An 18,704-nucleotide genomic window follows, 5' to 3' on the forward strand; every position below is an offset into this window, starting at 1 on the left:
ACATCCAGTGAAGGAGATGAACCACTAAAGTAAGGCCAGCACAGCTGGGGAGCGATGGCTTCAGAGAATGCAATGTACAGATCACATTGGCAGGACGAGTTTGTTACTGGGTAGCCATCACTCAGACCAATTCGGGAATACCTGACAACTGTGCTCCTTGAAATCCTTACCGTATCAAATACCATCCATTTCACGAAGAGTGTTTCTGATCCTTCCGATTAGAGTTAGTTTCTTGTGCCTCTTAAGTGTTACAGTTCTTTACATTGCAATCTTCATTTATGCACAGTATCTCATTGTGTACTTGTACACTTGCCTCGATCTCTCAATTAAATTATGTGCTTATCCCTGTTTCTCCACATCCACATTCCTGTGTTTCCTAGATACTCAGTGCATACATCTGCTAGACTAAATACTGTATGGAATAGATAGCAGAACATTCAAGGAAACTAACTCTAAACATACTAAATGATGAATATAAAGTTTTGCCTTTTTCATGTCTTTCCTCCCGCCACAAAATACAATCAGTAGTCATTTATGTGAGTGTTTTTAGCATACAACATGAGAATTTTTCCTGCGCTGCAAATCTGTCTAAACAATTGTCGAGCTATATTTTAGGTAATTGGACTGGAGAATTCGATACTACGATGGAGCAGCTGAGAGTGGCCATTGTCACAGTAAATTCTACCGGAGTGGACGCAGGACTAGCCACAGGATTATCAACATGGATTGCTGCAGCCATGAATCATCTGAAGGAATGGGCGGGCATGGGAGTGTTAGCAGGCCTTCTGGTGTTGGTCTCCTTGGTTTGCCTGTGGTATATATGCAAGATTAGAGTCTCACAACAGTGTGATGCAGCCATGATCATTCAGGCCTTTACAGCCATTGAAGCAGGACATTCTCCCCAAGCATGGTTGGATACCATAAAAAGCTAAAATGATACGCTCAGGATGCGAGGCTAAGCACTGCACTCAGGGTCAGCCGCTTTCGACCCAGAGAAGAGCATGTTTGATTGCATGCGGGTTGATGCCCCAGGTCCCGCCTCTGAGAAAAAGGTATCAGACGGTCTGATGCTCTTTGGGTGGATGACACCTAAATGAACATCGGTACAAAGTCCCAATTTATTTCTATTATCAGAGATCAGACCTCTACTCTTGCCTGATGCGTCTAAAACAAAAAGGGGGAACTGTAGAGAGCTGCGGAATGCTATGCCTTAAAGATGGAGCTGGTTTCCGCCTTCCACCTTCCCGATGGTGAGTGCTCTCTGTCACGAACAACTCCACATTTGGCTAAGGCCGAGGATCTGGCTTGCTTCCATGTATGTGGACCTATCTGCATTGCCCCCGTGGCACGCCTGGGTTGGCTACCCAGAGGCTATTTAAGCTGTGGGCTGGCTTTCCCCGGGGTCCGAGGATTGTTCAATGTTCCTGAATAAACTGCATTGAAAAAAAAATAAAAAAATAAAAAAAAGAAAAAAAAACAATATATATTTTGTAATATGTAGGGTGTCAAATATTAAAAAAAATAAGTATCAAAAAAAAACCAAATAAAGCTGCTACAAACAAACAAAAAAAAAAAGAGTGATGGAAAGACACTGGAAAGAGAGCTGGAAACAGAAAGTAGTGACTAGAAGAGATTTTGCACAGAATTTTTACAACATGGCTCCAGAAATGCCTCCTTCCTTATGGTACTAACTTCAGTTGGTGTCTTTGAAACTGTGTCGCCTTGTACAGGTGTTAGCTAATGCTTCCACAACAAACACGAGGCTTTAGGAAATGGAGAAATAGCTAACCTAGAACAAACAAATGAGAAGGTTTCATGAGGAAATGATCTTGTTCCTCACATGCCCATCATTTGTCTCAGCGAAGGCATTACTGAGCAGAAAAGCATGCACTGCCTTATAGTCTTGGGACTTTCACAGCCAGTCTCTGAGACAGGATCCACCAAGCCCCATTTTACAAAGCCGTCAGACACCCCACCCCTGGAAGGCATTTGTCAAAGGTCAGGCAGGCTGTGGGTGAGAGCACCACGAGTGGGGCTCTAACTTGTCTGATGCCGGAGTACAGTTTTTGTTTTGATGAACTAACAAAGCTCTGCTGGGGAGGAGTCAGGAGTTTAACTGGAGCGTGGTGGTAGCCTTGGTTGCTCTGACTTACTCTTGTATTCCAGTCTTGTCTAGGCCACAAGCCAGGCCAGAAGGAGGTAACTAGGATCCTCCAGGGAAAGCTGTATGAATCCAGAAAAAGAGACCCGGGATGGCAATTTGACAAGATTATTGCATACATAGAAATTTCTGAAAATAAGAATACTCTGGAAAAGGATATATTTACATATGAAATGCAATAAAGCATTCAAAGGTAGTACTTTCTGCAGAGAACTCACTGCCCCCATCAGTCTCCCTGATTGCTATAAACATTTCTTGAAATGTGTCTGAAATATAAGTTTCTCCTCAATTTTATGCCACCAGTGACAAAATTATGTAATAAAAAGCAGTTGAGATGGAAACACGAAGAGTAACATTTTAATTTAGATGTTTTCCCATTTTATGACTTTTGTGAGAAAATAATAGCTCCACACTTGTTGAGGCAAAGAAATGAAATTGTTCCTTCTGAAGACCTCAGTCTTTGAGTGGAATTATCTCTGCCCAGTGACTGTCTACAATTTTCTCATTTGTGAGTATTTTTCCGGAATCCTTCAAAACTATTCTGCAATATATTCACTAAATCTCATCATATACGTTATTGTGTTGTAATTTTAGGCCTTTTATTTTCTTTAAGAAAATACATTTTTACCCTGTCTGTTAGATACGACATCTCTGTTACACACACGAACGCACAGCAACTGTGATATCTGCACTAGACTAAGCAAGTTAAAGTTTTCAGCAGGGATGGAGGAGAGACCACTGGAGGTGATGGCTACTAAGGGAGGGAAAGTCACTTTTCTTTGAGGGATGGCTGTTAGTGACTTATCCATGCTCCTGCAGCTGACCCCAGGCGTAGGTGGCAGCATGAATTGAACCCAGTCAGTTATAACAACAAAGAAGACAGGAAATTGGGAAGGAGATGGATTGAGAGGATCTGGGGTGGCAAGAGGATGTGATCAAAATACATTGTATAAAGACATGAAGTTTCAAAAAAAAAAAGTTAAATACATACTCCCAAATAATTTATCAATGGAAGTTTTTGTATATACATATGTTTGTGTTAATTCAGATAAAATTTCTTCATATAACTGGATTACAAAAACAGATCCCCTTGGGCAAATGTTCTTAATCTGGACACATGGATCCAGTGTCTGGTGTGTAGAGGAGTGTATTGGCAGAGTCTTTAGATTATTGGTTGAAAGTGCAGAAGACCCTCTTTCTTCCATAACATTAACTTCTCAGAAGACCCTATTGGTACTCAGGAAACTTAATTTGATTTTCCTTGTCCTACTTAAGAATACAAATCAAGTCCATATTTGTTCACAATTTACCCACTTTGTTAAGTTGCTTCTGCTCCCTCAGCTTAGGGGTAGCATGAGGCATGTTCCAGGGAAGACTTCTGAAGCCCTGCAACACTGGGGACACCCCTGGCTGCTGCTGGTGTCCCCTGCGGTTTTCTGAAGAGCTGACTTGACATACTTTTTTTTTTTTTTTTTTTTTTTTTTTTTTTTTTTAATACAGCATGGCTCTGGTGTACCCATGGGCATTCTGAGGTCACTATAGCAGCAGATGAGCCATACTTTTTTTTTAATTCTTTATTAATCACACTTTATTCACTTTGTATCCCCCCTGTGGTTCCCTCCCCCCATACCAATCCTCCCTTCCTCCACCCTCTGCATGCATGCCCCTCCCCAAGTCCACTGATAGGGGAGGTCTTCTTTTCCTTCCTTCTGATCAAGGACTATGCATGGAGATAACCTAAGACCCCTGCACAGATGTAGCCCATGGTAGTATCCAAGTGGGTTCCATTGTAATAGGAACATGGACTGTCTCTGACATGAACTGATTGGCCTGCTCTTTAATTACCTCCCCCTGAGGGGGAAGCAGCATTACCAGGCCACAGAAGACAAGGCAGCCACTTTTTTTTTTAATGAGTTTTTGTGACAAGGTTTCTCTTGTGTAGTCCTGGTTGTTCTGAAACTCTCTGTAGGCCAGGCTGCCCTCAAACTCAGAGATCCATCTGCCTCTGCCTCCCGAGTCCTGGCATTAAAGGTGTCTGCCACCATGCCTGGTTAATCCACACTTTTTATTGATATGTAACATAATGGTTCCCCTTAAGTGTCCTATTGGGGCTCTCCTACCACACTGGCTTTCTCTTCTAACTGATGCTCAAGCCTCCTAGGGTCCTTTAGTCACAAGCTCTCCTCATAACTTAGGCAACATGCAGATGTCGAGGGATCTGGAGGATTTAGGTAAGTAAACCAGCATGCATGTTTTCACTTTGCACACAGTTCCATGGTCCAGGATCATATTGAAGATTAAAATTTTCAAAAAACGAGAATGCTGGGCTTTTATCCCCTGGTTTTCATTACACAAAGCAGGATTGAGGTTATATTCCTTTGACTCTCAAGTTTGATGCTTTGTACAGAGATTACAGAAAAATTGTGCTCCTTCCCCTGATTCCCAGAAGCTAAGGCTATTTGAAAATGGGGCCCTTATTGAGGTTACTGGGTTAAAAGGAGACCATTCAGGAGGGCCTTAATGTAATTTGTGTCTTTTAAGAAGTGGAAATTAAGGCACAGAGGTCCCAGAGAAATGGGCACCTTTCATGGCCAAGGAGAGGTGCCAAAGAAATTAAGGCTTGAGATTCCTTGATCTTGGCATTTCAGCATTTAGAACTTCGAAAAAACACATTCCTTTGTTCAATACATCCAGCCCAGTCTCTGTATTGTCTTGCAGCAGCCCTAGAAAATGAAGATGGCCACCTTACACACAGCCTTCATCTTCCTGAGAGCTCAGAATTTCTTTTTCTACTCAGGGTGGAGTGGGAAGAAACTGTTTCTCACATGGTTATGCTGGAATGGATTAGGCAGGTACTGGTTCTCACATAGTTACACATATACTTGTTGGCATGTTGAATGCTTTTTCAAGGAGTCTTTGTTTCTTTCTCTGCATAGGGGATGATTTAGAAAAGATGAAAATTAACATGGGGTCTGCAATTATAGAACTCAAATAAATATATCATAAATATATCATCCCACTGTCAATGTGTGTGTACATACTAAGAATTCAGTTGTCTTGTGCTCTCTGGAGAATAAGTCTAGATCTCTTCAAATTTCCAAATGTGTTTATGACCATTAGAATGTTCATATCCACCATCCAATTATATTTGAAAAATTATTGAATTTCAACTATGTAATTTACGTGCAATTCTAGAAAAATATGTAAATTGAAAGAGTATTTACCTTCAATAAATGTAAAAATTATATTATACTCGCTTCATTAAAAAATCTTTTATCTAATTTTCCATAGAAAAGAAAAAGTAAACTGTCTGTAAAAATCTTAATTTCTTTCTCAAGCTTAGCCAGCCCACAATGAAGGATCACAGAATGGTATTTCTCCTGGAACAAGCCACCCTCTGTCCACTAACAAAAGTGAGAAGCATTCTGTCTCACTCATGCTCAAGAAAACGGGTTCACTTGCACATAGGGACCCTGACACTCCTTAGACTTCCCTTCTCTACTTTCTACTTCCTGTTGTGACAGTGGTCAAGGACTAGAAGAAAGAGACAATAATAGCAGTGGGGCAATCCCTGATCCTCCTCTCATTGGCCAACTCACTTATCTTGCCTCCTAATGCAGGCCACCACTCTTATCCATGTGGTTGCTATGGTCATTGACATGGTAAATGGCCCCTGCCCTTGGCTGACTGGATTAGGACTTGGTGACTGGGACAATCACAGTGTTTCATGTGAATCCACATTTGGCCCATAAGTCATGGATTTCAGGGGACATTAGTGACCATGTGGCAATGTACATCAAGAAACAGAGAAACTCTGGAAAAATAGAAGAAGAAAGGAGGAAGAGTGGAACAGAGAGTGACGGGGGACCAAAGTCCCTATGGAATGTCTGTTTTCACTTTCCCCAGTGCTTAGCTTCATTCTGTTCTTGGGTTCCATGAGATAGTTAACTAATTTTAGAATAATTTACCCTCTTTGCCTAAATTAGGCCAAGTTTTTATTTTTAATAAGATTGCTTTTAACTTAAATGCACACATATGAGCTAATCTAAATAACAATTTACAATGTTAAATAAAAACAAGGCAAGCCAGATGCGATGCACACCTTTATTCCCAGCACTTGGGAAGGCAGAGGCAAACAGATTTTTGTGAATTCCAGGCTAGCCTGCTCTACAAAGCTAGTCCACGACAGCCAAGGCTACACAGAGAATCTCTGTCTTGAAAACCCCCAAACCCCAAACCCAAAAAAAAAAACCCAAAACAAAGCCAGATATACTGAAGCTGATCCAGGAGAAAGTGGGAATGGCCTTGAATGCATTGGTACAGTAGACTTTCTGAACAGGACAAAGAATGCACAGGCTCTAATATCAGCAATTAACAAATAAGGCCTCATGAAAGCTGCTGTGACGCAAAGGACACCATCAAGTGGACAAAACAACAGCTTGCAGAATGGGAAAAGATTTTTCACCAACTTCACATCCAATAGAGGGCTAATATCCAAAATATATAAACAACTCAAGAAACTAGGCATCCAAAAATTAAATAACCCAATTAAAATGGGGTACAAATCTAAATAGAAAATTCTTGATAGAGGAATCTCAAATGCCTGAGAAACACTTAAATGTTCAACATCCTTAGCCAGCAGGAAAGTGAAAAACAAAACTACTTTGAGATTGCACTTTATATCTGTAAGAATGGCTAAGGTCAATAACACAAGTGACAGTGCATGCTGGGGAGGATGTGGAGCAAGGGGAACAATCCTTCATTGCTGGTAGGCATGTAAACTTGTACAGCCACTATGGAAATCAATATAGAAGTTTCTCAGAAAGTTGGGAATTATTCTACCTCAAGACCCAGCTATACCACTCTTGCGCATATACCCAATGGATGCTTCATCGTACCTCACAAAGGACTGTTGCTCAACCATGTTCATTGTGGCTATATTCATAATAGCCAGAAACTGGGTTCAACCTAGATGTCACTCAACAGAAGAATCAATAAGAAAATGTGGTACGTTTACACAATGGAATATTACTCAAATGACATAGTGGAATCTGCATGCAAATGGTGAAACTGGAAAACAAAATCATCCTGAGTGAGAATGATTCACTTACAGGAAATTATATGAAAATGATATTTCAAAATTGATAACTAAGCTACACTCCATTAGCACAGATGGGTTAGGTAAAGAACAGGGGGATGCATGGATATCCCGTGAGGGAACATAGAAGAGATTTTAAGGGCAGACTTAAAATGTGGGGACTGGAGTGGATGGGCAGAGATCAGGTTGTGGAACTGGGTGGAGCAAGAGAGTTTGAAAAGAGGTATCTAGGATTTGGGGGAGCATTTGGGAGAAGGTGTGGAAACAGTGCAGTGTAAACTTCCAAGACACTATAAAGATGATCCTAATGAGGGTTCCTAGTAGCGGGTGATACAGAATCTCAACTAGCCAGAGTTTTGCAGAGAGGCAAAGTTTCCAGTAGTGGGACTAGAGTGCATTCAATTGAGATGTTGGCTAAGTGGGTCTCATGGAAATCTCCAGACAATCCAGGCTGTTGCTAACTGTGCAAGCTGACAGTGGGGCCCTATTGCTGAGGACAACCACAGAACTTGTAGAACATGGAGTAGAGTGTCTACATCCATGGAGAACTAGAACTCACACTTACATTCTTGTCTCTTTGGTGTGGGAGATACTCTTCAGTATTGAAAGAGAAACATGGACACCAACCCAGCCACAAAACCTTTTACCTATAATCTGTCCTACCTACAAAATCTGCTAGGGCAATAGTGGCACAGAACTTGTGAAAGTAGCCAACCAATGTCTGATTTTATCTATGGTCTACTCTATGAGAAGAAACCGTATCTGACATTGCTTGGGTGGACAAGAACCAGAGACTAGACAGCAAAGAGATCTGGGGTAAAACCAAATACTACTGGAAAAAATCAATAAAATGATTTTAATGATATTCTGCTATACTCACAGATCAGCACCTTACCCAGTCATCATCAGAGAAGCTTCCTCCAACAGGATATGGGAACAGAGGCAGAGACCCACAGCCATACAATATGCAGACAGACTGTCTAAATTGGAGGCCTCCAACAAATTCCATCTCTCAGCACTCAGGAAATCCTGTAGAAGAGGAATTAGAAAGATTATGAGAACCAGGGGGTCAGAGGTCACCAGGGGGTTGGAGGTCACCAGGAGAACAAGGCCCTCTGAATCAATTAAAGTTGCACATGAGCTCACAGAGACTAAAGTAGCAAGCTGGGGCCTACACAGGCCGCAATAGGTCCTTTGAATAGGACATATATAACATATATATATATATATAACATTATATATAACATATATATATGTTATAGCTATTAGCTTAGTATTTTGGGGGGATTCCTGACTGTGAGAACGAGTGGGTCTCTGACTATTGTGCCTGCTCTTGGGATTCTTTTCCTCCTGTTGGGTTGTTGTGTCCAACTATGATGTAGTAGTCTTACCTCATCTTATTACATTTTATTTTGCCATGTTGGATGTTGTCTCTTGGAAGCTTATTCTTTTCTAATGACAGAGAGAAAGGGAGTGGATCTGATGGGGAGGAATGGGGCAGAGTAAGTGAGAGGAATGGAGAGAGGGTAAACTATAATCAGGATATATTGTATGAGAAAAGAATCTATTTTCAATAAAAGAAAAAATTGGGCAAAACCAAAGACTTTCTTTGCTGAATATCATTATAATTATGGTTAAGGATGAAGCCTGATACCACACATAGTGTCAGGTTTCAAAGAAATTTTGAATAATAAAGGGTTGTTATAGTGTAGATGCTCACAGAGGGCCTTTCTAAAGTTAATACCTATTTTGTATGGAAAGTGAGCAGATACCTCATTGCAAAGGGGTGTGATGCCAGTACCATTGCCTTTGACTTGACTTTATTGCTTTAGACAGCATGCTGATTCCTGGCAATCACCTTTGACTTTGGCCATACAAAGATATTTCAAAAGGAAATGAGAAAATATTCTGTCCTTCCCTGGCAAATGGAATTGCATTTCAGGAGCACAAGCAGCTGAAAGTTCAAGGCTTGTAAAAGCAGAGACTGACTGAGTTTAATAAACCACAGCAGCACCTGGATCATCCAGGCCGAAACATGGAAAATGCCACCAAATAACCAAAAGAAAAAAAAAGGTAAATATCAGGCTGTTAGAATCCTTAAAATGCTGTGTGTCGTACAGATCTGATAGAACGTCCCCCTTCCATTTTAAATGTTCTAGTTGATAGGCCACAATCTTCTGTGAGGGAGCTTGCTCAGAATGACCTGCCTATGAATTTTATTCATGCTGGGGTTTGTGAAGGGCATCTCACTTCGAGTCTTCATGTCCAGTCAGTAACTTATCTTGACAACTCTGTTTTAGGGAGAATAGTTTACTGGTTCTGACACTTCCACGGCAGCCTCTACAGTGTCTTTTAAGAGTGCCATTTTCTTTTTGCGCTTAAGCTTTTTTCTGAAGTCATATGCATTAGTGGCATTGTCAGTGTGGTGAAGCTTTGGAACACTGATGTTCATAGTCTTCCATTCTGTGTCTATTTGATGGGCAGACTGTGCCATCTTTCCAGTAGATTGCATGGACATTACTTGCAACTGGCTATGTTACAGGTGCACAGGCAACTCTACAAGGGTGACCCACAACCTGACAGAGTCTGATGGACAAGTTGGTCCTCAGCACCTTGCTTTTTCTTCCCCTCAGTTCACCTGTGATGGGAAAGTAGAGCATAAATGAATTGGAGAGAAGGCAGGGAGGGCTTTGGGGACCAGGGTGAGAAGAAGCCAACACAGTTTCTGTCCCACAGTTTTATGAGTCATTCTTTAGACATTGGTTGAAATTACAGAATGTTTATAACTGCTCCAAGCTCTGGGAGTGTCGCAGCCAAACAAAATATCTGAAAACCAAACTAAACCAATCAAGCAAGCAACCAAACCAAACCAAACCAAACCAAACCAAATGAACCAATTCAGCCAACCAAACCAAATTAATTGGGCCAATCCAAATCAACCAACCAGCCAACCAACTAAATCAACCAATTAACAAACCAAGTAACCAAACTAACCAACCAAACCAGCCAACCAACCAAATGAACCAACCCAACCAGCCAACTAACCCAAACAACCAACCAAACCAACCAGCTAACCAAATGAACTAACCAACCAAACAAGCCAACCTACCAAATCAACCAACTAACCAACAAACTAACCAAATTAATTAACCAACCCAAGCTGCCAACCAAACTAATCAACCAAACCAACCAACCAAAGAACCACCACCCCACGTTTCACACACAAACACGAAAGATGAAATCATTCAAGTCCCTGCCCTCACAGAGAAAAATAATACCTAGCAGCAAATAGTTGGGAAGTAAATGGATGTCTAGATTCAGGCAGTGACAGCAGGAGTGACAGCTGGAGGCAGGCACAGCTTCCCATTTTGTAATACTATTAAGCACTGCCTTAACCCAAATTGATTTCACCGACTTTAAGATTCCAGACTCTTTGTCTGACAAATGTCACACTTGTGTACAAGCATTTGCACTTTATTTAGAATGCCATTTTGAAGGGTTGCAAGGAAGAAAAAGGCCCAGTTTGCCTTTGTGGGTAAGTTCTGGGGAGAATTACCTCTGAGCAGAGTGGTCAAAACCTTTCCAAGAAAACCGGCAGGTGGCACCTGTAAAGCGCAGATGGGGAGAGCCATCCGCCCCCCCCCCCCCCCCCCCGTAGCCCCGACCGTCCAAGCTACCGGTCACCGGCGGGCTTGTTCGCGAGGAAGTGGGGGAGTTTGAGTTTTTTCAGACTGCGTGATTACACACCCGATTTCCTGACACCCCAAACACACCGAGGGCGGGTTTGTCTCCACACAACCAGGCAGTCAAAAGCATCTGCCTGACGGTCGGGAGCACTCTGCAAGGTGGGCACTGGCTCTGGGTTGCCCCCGCGCCCAGGTCTGCTCAGCCTGGTAGTCTAGGGGAGAAACAGTTCTCAGGACTCTGACCCACAGAAGTCACCAGAACGTGGGACACCACTTCACACCCCACCAACGCCCAACCCTCCTCCGGGGACAGTCAGTTGAGACCAGTGCGAGGCTCCTTCTCTTGTCCTTTTGCATTTTTCCCGTTCTGAAGCCGCTTCTCCTGCCCGGGTCTCCCTGTAGCTGCCTGGGGCCATCCCTCCCCTTCGCTCCTGTGATCCCACACCCCAGGGCGGGTAGCTGTCCCCTGAGACATCACAAAATCTGAGTGGCGGCGTCAGTAAACAGAAGCGGCGTGTTGTGGTCATTTGTAGCTGTGCGCTGGGGCCACAAACTCCATCTGTGGCGGGGAGGCGAGCTGCTCGGCTGCACTGCTGCTGCTTGTCTTAGGTGGCTGGTTGGTGACATTGGGAGGAGACCGCTCCGAGGGAGCGAGCCTAGGACGACGAGGAAGAGAGCAGGGCATTGGGGGTGGGGACGCGGCGACAGTGCCAGGGGGCGTGTGAGCTGCGGGCGAGGAGCAACTTCTCCCGGGCGCGCGCGGCGGGGCGGCGGGCGGAGCGTGAGCTGTTAGCCCGGAGCGGGGAGCTGGCAGCCGGCAGCGGCCCGCGCCCTGCGCGCCAGCATCCTCCGGGTTCCCAGCCCCGGGTGCTGAGCTCGCCGCTATAAATAGCAGGTTACAGCTTCTGCTCGGGCGCACACGCTCTCACTGGAGAACGCAGGAAAGTCATCCCGAAAAGTGTCTGCCGCTGCTATCGCCCCCTACTCAGCCTCTGCAAGAGGTAACATCCTACCTGGGATCCTGGGGCTCCGGGTAGGGAATTTTGCGGGGTGCGGCGGGTGAGGATGGGTGAATCCGGAGGCTGTGGGCACGCATCTGAGGGCTCAGGGTGGTGGAGGTGGGGACTGTGTCCTGCCTGTGAGGCAGCTGATGTGTTTCTTATCAAGTTTCCCAGCTTGCGACCGCTACCATCCCTTCAGCCTCGCCGCCCAGGGGGTGGCTTGTCAGGTTATCCCTGTGACCCCGGATTATTGTCTGCCGGCGCTCCCTCGGCCTGGCACTCACACATGTACTCACGCATGCACACAGACAGACCACACACGCACACGCACACACACACCACACTGCCAGGTGACAATGAGGTCTGGCCCAGCTGATCTGCCCAGGCTGTGCCCACCTAAGCGGTTCTTAAAAGGCTACATGGGTCTGCATGGGGGCTCCTTCTTAACCCTAGTCTGGCTGCCACCTGCTTCAGAGGAAGTGGTCCTGGTCTTTAAGGTGTGGAAGGGATGCTGGGGTCCCAGTTGACTAAAGAACCCCCTCGCTATGGCCATACCTAATCCCACCTTCAGCAACTCCTGGCCAAGAAAAACAAACAAACAAACAAACAAACAAAACAAATAAACAAAACCCAAACCCAAAAAACAGGCCTGTTTCCCCTTGGATTACCTTCATGCTCTACCTACCCCGAAGAGGAGTAGAGTAAAGAAAGAGTTAGGAAATCAGGACCTCAAAGTAAGAGGTGGTGGTTGGAGAATCGTTTGGAATCTGAATTCTGCACTGCAGCCTCCTTGAGCTCATCTGGCCCCTCTGGCAGGGCCGGGAACCAGAGTGAGTCCAGGAGTCTGCTTCTTGCGTGGACTTTGAGTTCGCAGTCAGTGCCAGAAGCACCTGAGTTTGCCCTTCCTCGACTTTGATTTTCCTTCCCTCCGGGAGGTGGTTTCTGCCCCTGAGCACACCCACTGATTTCTGTTTGGAGACAGAGCTTTATAGGTGAGGATGCGCATATTGATGAGATAGTTGCAGCCGCTCAAAACTTACTGGAAAAACCCCGACGAGAGAGGAGGCAGTTACTGTTCGTGGACCGAGGTTTCTTAAGGGCAAGGATGTTTTTGTTGATTTTGTCCCTCCAGCACCAACTTCCCAGGGAAACCCAGCGGGACATTCTATCATGCTTGTTTTTTTATGATCTAGAATGTTTCTTTTTCAATCTTTATCGTTTTCTTTCTCCTGCTTCCGGCTTTCTCCCTCTTTCTAAAATGCCATTTGAGGTTATTACTTGGGTATTTCATGCTGTTTGTATTTCCCCTCAGCATGCAAGAACTTATTTGTAAAGGTGTATCTTTATAAAATAAACAAAAGTGCCGAAGAGAGGGATGGGTTCATGTCTCATAGGATGGGCACCAGATGCCCCCCCTTCGTAGGTACACATCTACCTTTAGAGGACCTAACGGTTGCAGGAATCTTCTTAATGAATTCTGGAATCAGAATGGTATCAGTCTGAGTTGGTTCAGAGACTCATCAACAGAGTGGCTGCCTGATGGTGTCAGAGGGAGAGGCCAGAGAGGCTTGGGCGAGCAGGCACTGTCAGCTCAGTCCGTGTGGGAGGAAATACATTATCTCATGTTCTTAGGGATGTACTCCCGGGAAGCATTGACATAAAATCACAGTAATTGATCCGTGCCTCTGGGCCCAGCACATGGGCTTTAAACTCAAACCTGTTGGCCCTGTTGGTGTTGCAGTAAGCTAAAATGATTTGGAAAAAAAAAAAAGAAGAAGAAAAAAATGATTTTTATAGGATCTCTCTGTGTGTGAATTGTGTATCTGAATCTATATTTGTTTCTTGCTCTTTTCTTTTGGCCCTTCTTCTTCTGTATTTTGTTTTGTTTTGCCCTATTTTATTATTTTTTTGGATGCCTGTTATCTAATAAGAGACAGAAAGGGTGTGGATTCAGGTGGGAGGGGAAGTGGGGAGGATTTCTGAGGAGTTGTGGAGGGGAAAGTGCAATCAGAATATAATGTATAAAAAACTAGTTTCATTTAAAAAATAAAAAAAAACCTAGTCTCATTAAAAGAAAAGAAAAAAACAATGCTGTTTTTTTTTTCTGTGAATTTCTCTCAACTGTGACCTAATAGAGTGTCCTTGAAAGGTTATGCGTATGATGAGAAGCTAGAGGCTCTGTGTCATTGGGAAACATTTTCCAATTGAATATTAACATTCTGAATTGTATTCTCACTGATGAGCTTAAAGTGGTATTTATTTGTGATAAACTAATGGCCAACAAGGTGTTTGGAACAGGGCTTTGATTTTATCCTAACAAAATGAGAGCAACCTGATAAACCAAACTGAGTCTTGACCCCCAAAACATTTAAAGAATCACCAAAGTTCTGGACAGAAAATATTCTTAGAATGTTGGGCTCAGGACCACTTTGAGGATTCAAATTGACTGTATAAATCTTTAAATCTTACAAGATTCCTTTGTCAAAATGCTATCTGCCTCTAATACTGTAAACAGTCAGCTTTGGTTAGAGGACGATGCAATTACATTTTAGGTTTCTGAAATAGAAAGTGAAATGAAGCCAGCTATTTGTTCTACACTGTGGTGTAAATTCAAAGTTCTTGATTTCTCTTCTAAAATCCTGCATATTGCCTTTTAGCTCAAGTCAGGCCATTTCCCCCTCTTGGGTAGCAGTTAACTTCCACTGCCCTTAGGCAAAATCCTAGAAGGCAACTTGGTGAAAGACAGGAACAGCTGCCAACCCATCTTATCTCTTAGCAACCAAGTAGACATCAGTTCCAGGTAAGCATCCAGCAACTAAAAATGCAAAGTCCAAACAGGGGAAAATTGTAATTAGTGAGGAAAACGCTTTCTGCATATCTACCATGTTTGCCTTTTCCACTCAGTGGTACTAATAGTTAGATAAACAAGTGTCATATATTTTATAATCTGCATGGAATAAATGTCTGTCACTCATATAGCATTTTCAATTTCAATAATGACTACATGTTCAAAACATGTATTTTCTGTATTCTGTATCTTATTCTTTAAAAAGGACCGATTGCTCTCTTTAAAGGCCGAAAGAACTCACTCTAAAAGCCAGGTTGTTGTTGTTTTCTTTTTGCATGTTGCATTAGGAATCACTACCAGACAGCCCCTTAGCAGACACTCATTTCATATGTACTTTAATACTGTTCAATAAATAATTTCAGCATGGATATCTGTTTATAGATAAATACAAATGATAATGATAATGCTACAATTGGATTTTTGCATCTAAAAGTCATGTAGTCTTTGTGTTTCAAAACTTTAGAAAAAATATTTAGGCAGTGGAAAAACGTATAAGGAAGCTTATAAGCTTCTAAGGAGTCCCAGGCATAACTGGAGTCAAGCTATCCCAGCCCAGCCTCTTTATGCAGTTCTTGCCACATCTGTCTTTGCAGGGGGCCTGGGTTTGTTCCCAGCCCCTACAATGGTCAGCTCACAGGGCTTATAACTCCCATTTCCAGGGGATGCAGCCCTCTCTCATGGTCTTCCTCTGGCACCTACATATGCACATAAACTCATACAGGCACACATACATTCACACACACACAAGGCTACAGTGTTTTCTGAATTCTGACCAATCACAGACTAAGGAGTCTGAGACCATTGAAGGACGTCTTGTCTTTTATCTGGGGCACTGTGGCATCCCCAACCTCCTGCCCTAGGAGTACCTCCTTGTTGACAATATACACAAGGCTTGTGTGCTTATGGAGTCTTGACTTTACACCTTTCCAGTTGTCTTTGTAATTTTGCTGGCCTGTGGGTGTCACCTCAGCACAATGCAGTACTCTTAAATAACGTTTTCCAAACTTGTTTTCTTGAACTGTATTTGGAGGAAGCTGTTCTACCTACATGCCCTGATGGTATATTGGGGGCCATGCAGAGGACTAGGTGAGTGAACAAAAGACGTTGTGAGCTTCTCAAATTGTGAGCTCTGGTGGAATTTCCTTTGGGAATTACTTAAATTAATAGTTTCCACGAGGATGGAGATAACTTTTTAAATGGGAATCTTAACTATTTATCATCTATCTGTTATCTAGCATCTGACTACCCAACAAATTACCAATTAATATCTATCTATCTATCTATCTATCTATCTATCTATCTATCTATCTATCTATCCATCCATCCACTCACCTGTCTTCCTATTTTCAGCAAATAGCTGTGCAACAAGCTAACAGAGAAATGATTTAATGGTTTTCTATGATGTTTTCCAATGTTAGGACACACAGGCTATATTAAAGTCATGTTGATATTGCATCACTGAAGCAACAATAGCAATGAAAAAATCTTCCAAGATACAAAAGGAAATTGTATTAAAAACTTCTATCAGATGTTTACATAATGTAAATTTTAATTTAAATTATCACAAGGCATTTTTTATTTCTCAAAAGAGTGAGCTTTTCAAAGGTAAGTGGTCATAGTTTAAAAAGAGCTCTCAAAATTGTTCACTATGAAAATCGTAGCTGACTAAGACCTCGAAACGCTTCTCAGGGTGAGAACAGTGCCTCACAGTCAGTCAGGACAGGAACTCAGGCAGGGCGGGAACCTGGAAGCAGAAGCTAAAGCAGAGGCCATGGAGGAGGCTGCTTACTGGTTTGCTCCTTATGGCTTGCTCAGCCTGCTTTCTTATAGAAGCCAGGATGGCTAGCCCAGGGATGGCCCCATCTGCAATGGACTGTACCCTTTCCCGTCCATCAATAATTAGGAAAATATCCCACAGGCTCGCCTAGAGCCCACCTTACGGCGGCATCTTCTCAACTGAGGTTCCCGCTTTTCAGGTAACTCTAGATTGTGTCAAGTTGACGTAAAACTATCCAGCCCATGAAAAACAAAAATGAAAAACAAACAACAGCAACAAAATCTCAAACAACAGCACCCAAAACAACCTAACACCCATCCAGCTCTCTGAGTGTTTGCTGAGCTGAAACTGTGGGTCCATGGGAACACACTTGCCTAGTTGGAGGGAGAACTTGGGCAGTCCCCAGCACTACAAAATAAACTATCTAGAGCCCTTACAGTTACAGCTGGTGGCCCTGCGCGGCACGGCGGTCCAGGCAGGTGTGCATCCCAGAATCCGGGAGACTGATGCAGAAAGATCGCCATTCTAGAGTGTAACGTTAAACACCTGTCTTCCCTGGTCCTCGCGGTCACTCACAGCAAACGTGCTCTTGGTACTTCATGCATAGTTGCTGTTTAATTGTTGTCAGGCTCTGCGTTAGCAGACCAGAGCTCAGAAGTGAACTCCACTGACTAGCTTAGCAGGACATAAAAAGCCACGCGACATGAGGGAGAGGAAGGAAGACGGAGAGTCAGAGGCATCTTAACCTGGGGTTATAGCTTGTGCACTCCGGCAGACTAAAGCAGCCTGCAAGGAGGCATTAAAATATCATTTATAATTATCTAACATCACCTGCTGCCGTTCCAAACACCCTGATATGATGGACTCAATGATGTGTCTCACTTAGTTAAATAGTTAAAAAATTTTTTTAAGACCTTACAAAATTATATTATTTAAAAATGCTTTTGTAAGATTTATTTAGGTTTGTTTATGTGTATGTGTTTGCACACACATGTATGTAGGTGCACATACTCCCAAATGTGCAGGTCAGAAGTGGGTGTCTGCTATCCTCTGTCACTCTCTGACTAGTCATTTGAGATTGTCTCTTTAGCCTAATGCTGCCCTTTTCTGGGTTAGGCTGAATCCATCAAGCATCCCCTGTCACCATTACCTTTAGAGTTGAGGTTTCAGACATTCATAGGACATTCATTGGACATGTGGGTGAGGGATCTGAACCCTGGTCCTCATGATTGTTCCTAACCACTGAGCCATCTCTCCAGCCTCCCAATAAGCTATTTTCTCTAGGTGAAGCATAGCGTAAAAATGTCAGCTTTATGTGGTGTTGTATATCTATAATCCCCAGCACCCAGGAGGTAGAGGAAGAAAGACCTAGAGGAGTTCAAGGTCATCCTCAGCTACATAGTTGGTCTAAAGTCCCTGTGGCATAACAAGGGGGGGGGGCTGTCTCAAAACAAACAAAGAGAAACAAACAAACAAACAAAAACACACCTTAGCTGGTGACATAGTTCAGTGGCAGAAAACTTGGACAGCATAGGAAAGGCCCTGGTTTCAATTCTAAGCACCACACACACAAATACGACCTTAAAACAAACTGTTTCCTGTCTTCACTAACAAAATCTACATTTTTTTTAATGTTTACTTATCTACTTGAAGGTCTTAATGAGAGAGGTTGCTTTTAACAGTACGTATGATTTTATCTATTCTCAGCAGCCCCCTTTTTTTTTTCTGTTGAAACACTGAGGTTAAATATGTCTTTAAATTGTCTTCTGGTAAAGTTGTTTTAAAAGTGCATTGGCCCCTTTTGGTGTCTGTCCATGGGTGGCTGACATTGCAGACATTCGGCACCAGGTGGCAGTGTGCAGCGCTCAGCTGCTGTGGGTCATCTTCATTGAAGTCATTTTTAAAGACTTTCTTTTAAACTATTTATTTAATCATGGATGATTTAACCACCTTACAGTCTGCAAGCACATACACCTTAGAATTGTATTTTGGATAACTGTTATTTGAAATACTTTCAATATTTGATTGTAATATGTAGCACACTCTGCTTTTCTAACAAGTTTGATTACGAGAAAAACTCTTTGGAGTTAATTGAATTAGATGTGCCAGAATTTTGCTCATGATTGGGTGAGA

At 43.0% G+C, this 18,704-nt stretch overlaps 1 protein-coding gene and 1 long non-coding RNA gene across 13 annotated transcripts in view; one reads left to right on the forward strand and one right to left on the reverse strand.

Moving 5' to 3' along the window:
• Positions 1-1,510: 1,510 nt before the first annotated feature.
• Positions 1,511-12,930, reverse strand: LOC132656996 (uncharacterized). Of its 2 annotated transcripts, none has more exons than XR_009594844.1 (3): positions 12,632-12,930; positions 8,155-8,288; positions 1,511-5,089 (listed from the first exon to the last, which is right to left on the reverse strand). It is a non-coding gene; the product is annotated as an uncharacterized LOC132656996 (long non-coding RNA). The 2 variants fall into 2 exon arrangements; XR_009594845.1 differs by lacking the exon at positions 12,632-12,930 and adding an exon at positions 11,959-12,204.
• Inpp4b (inositol polyphosphate-4-phosphatase type II B) overlaps positions 11,498-18,704 on the forward strand; it is a 796,958-nt gene continuing 789,751 nt past the window's right edge. For 9 of the 11 annotated variants that reach the window (XM_060393233.1, XM_060393234.1, XM_060393225.1 and 6 more), the window contains exon 1: positions 11,499-11,946. The gene's annotated coding sequence lies outside the window, so the exon portion shown is untranslated. Of the gene's footprint in view, positions 11,947-18,704 lie in introns of all 11 variants that reach the window. The other 2 variants (XM_060393235.1, XM_060393232.1) reach the window with 1 other exon arrangement.

The sequence above is a fragment of the Meriones unguiculatus genome, chromosome 10 (assembly GCF_030254825.1).
Source record: "Meriones unguiculatus strain TT.TT164.6M chromosome 10, Bangor_MerUng_6.1, whole genome shotgun sequence".
NCBI lineage: Eukaryota > Metazoa > Chordata > Mammalia > Rodentia > Muridae > Meriones > Meriones unguiculatus.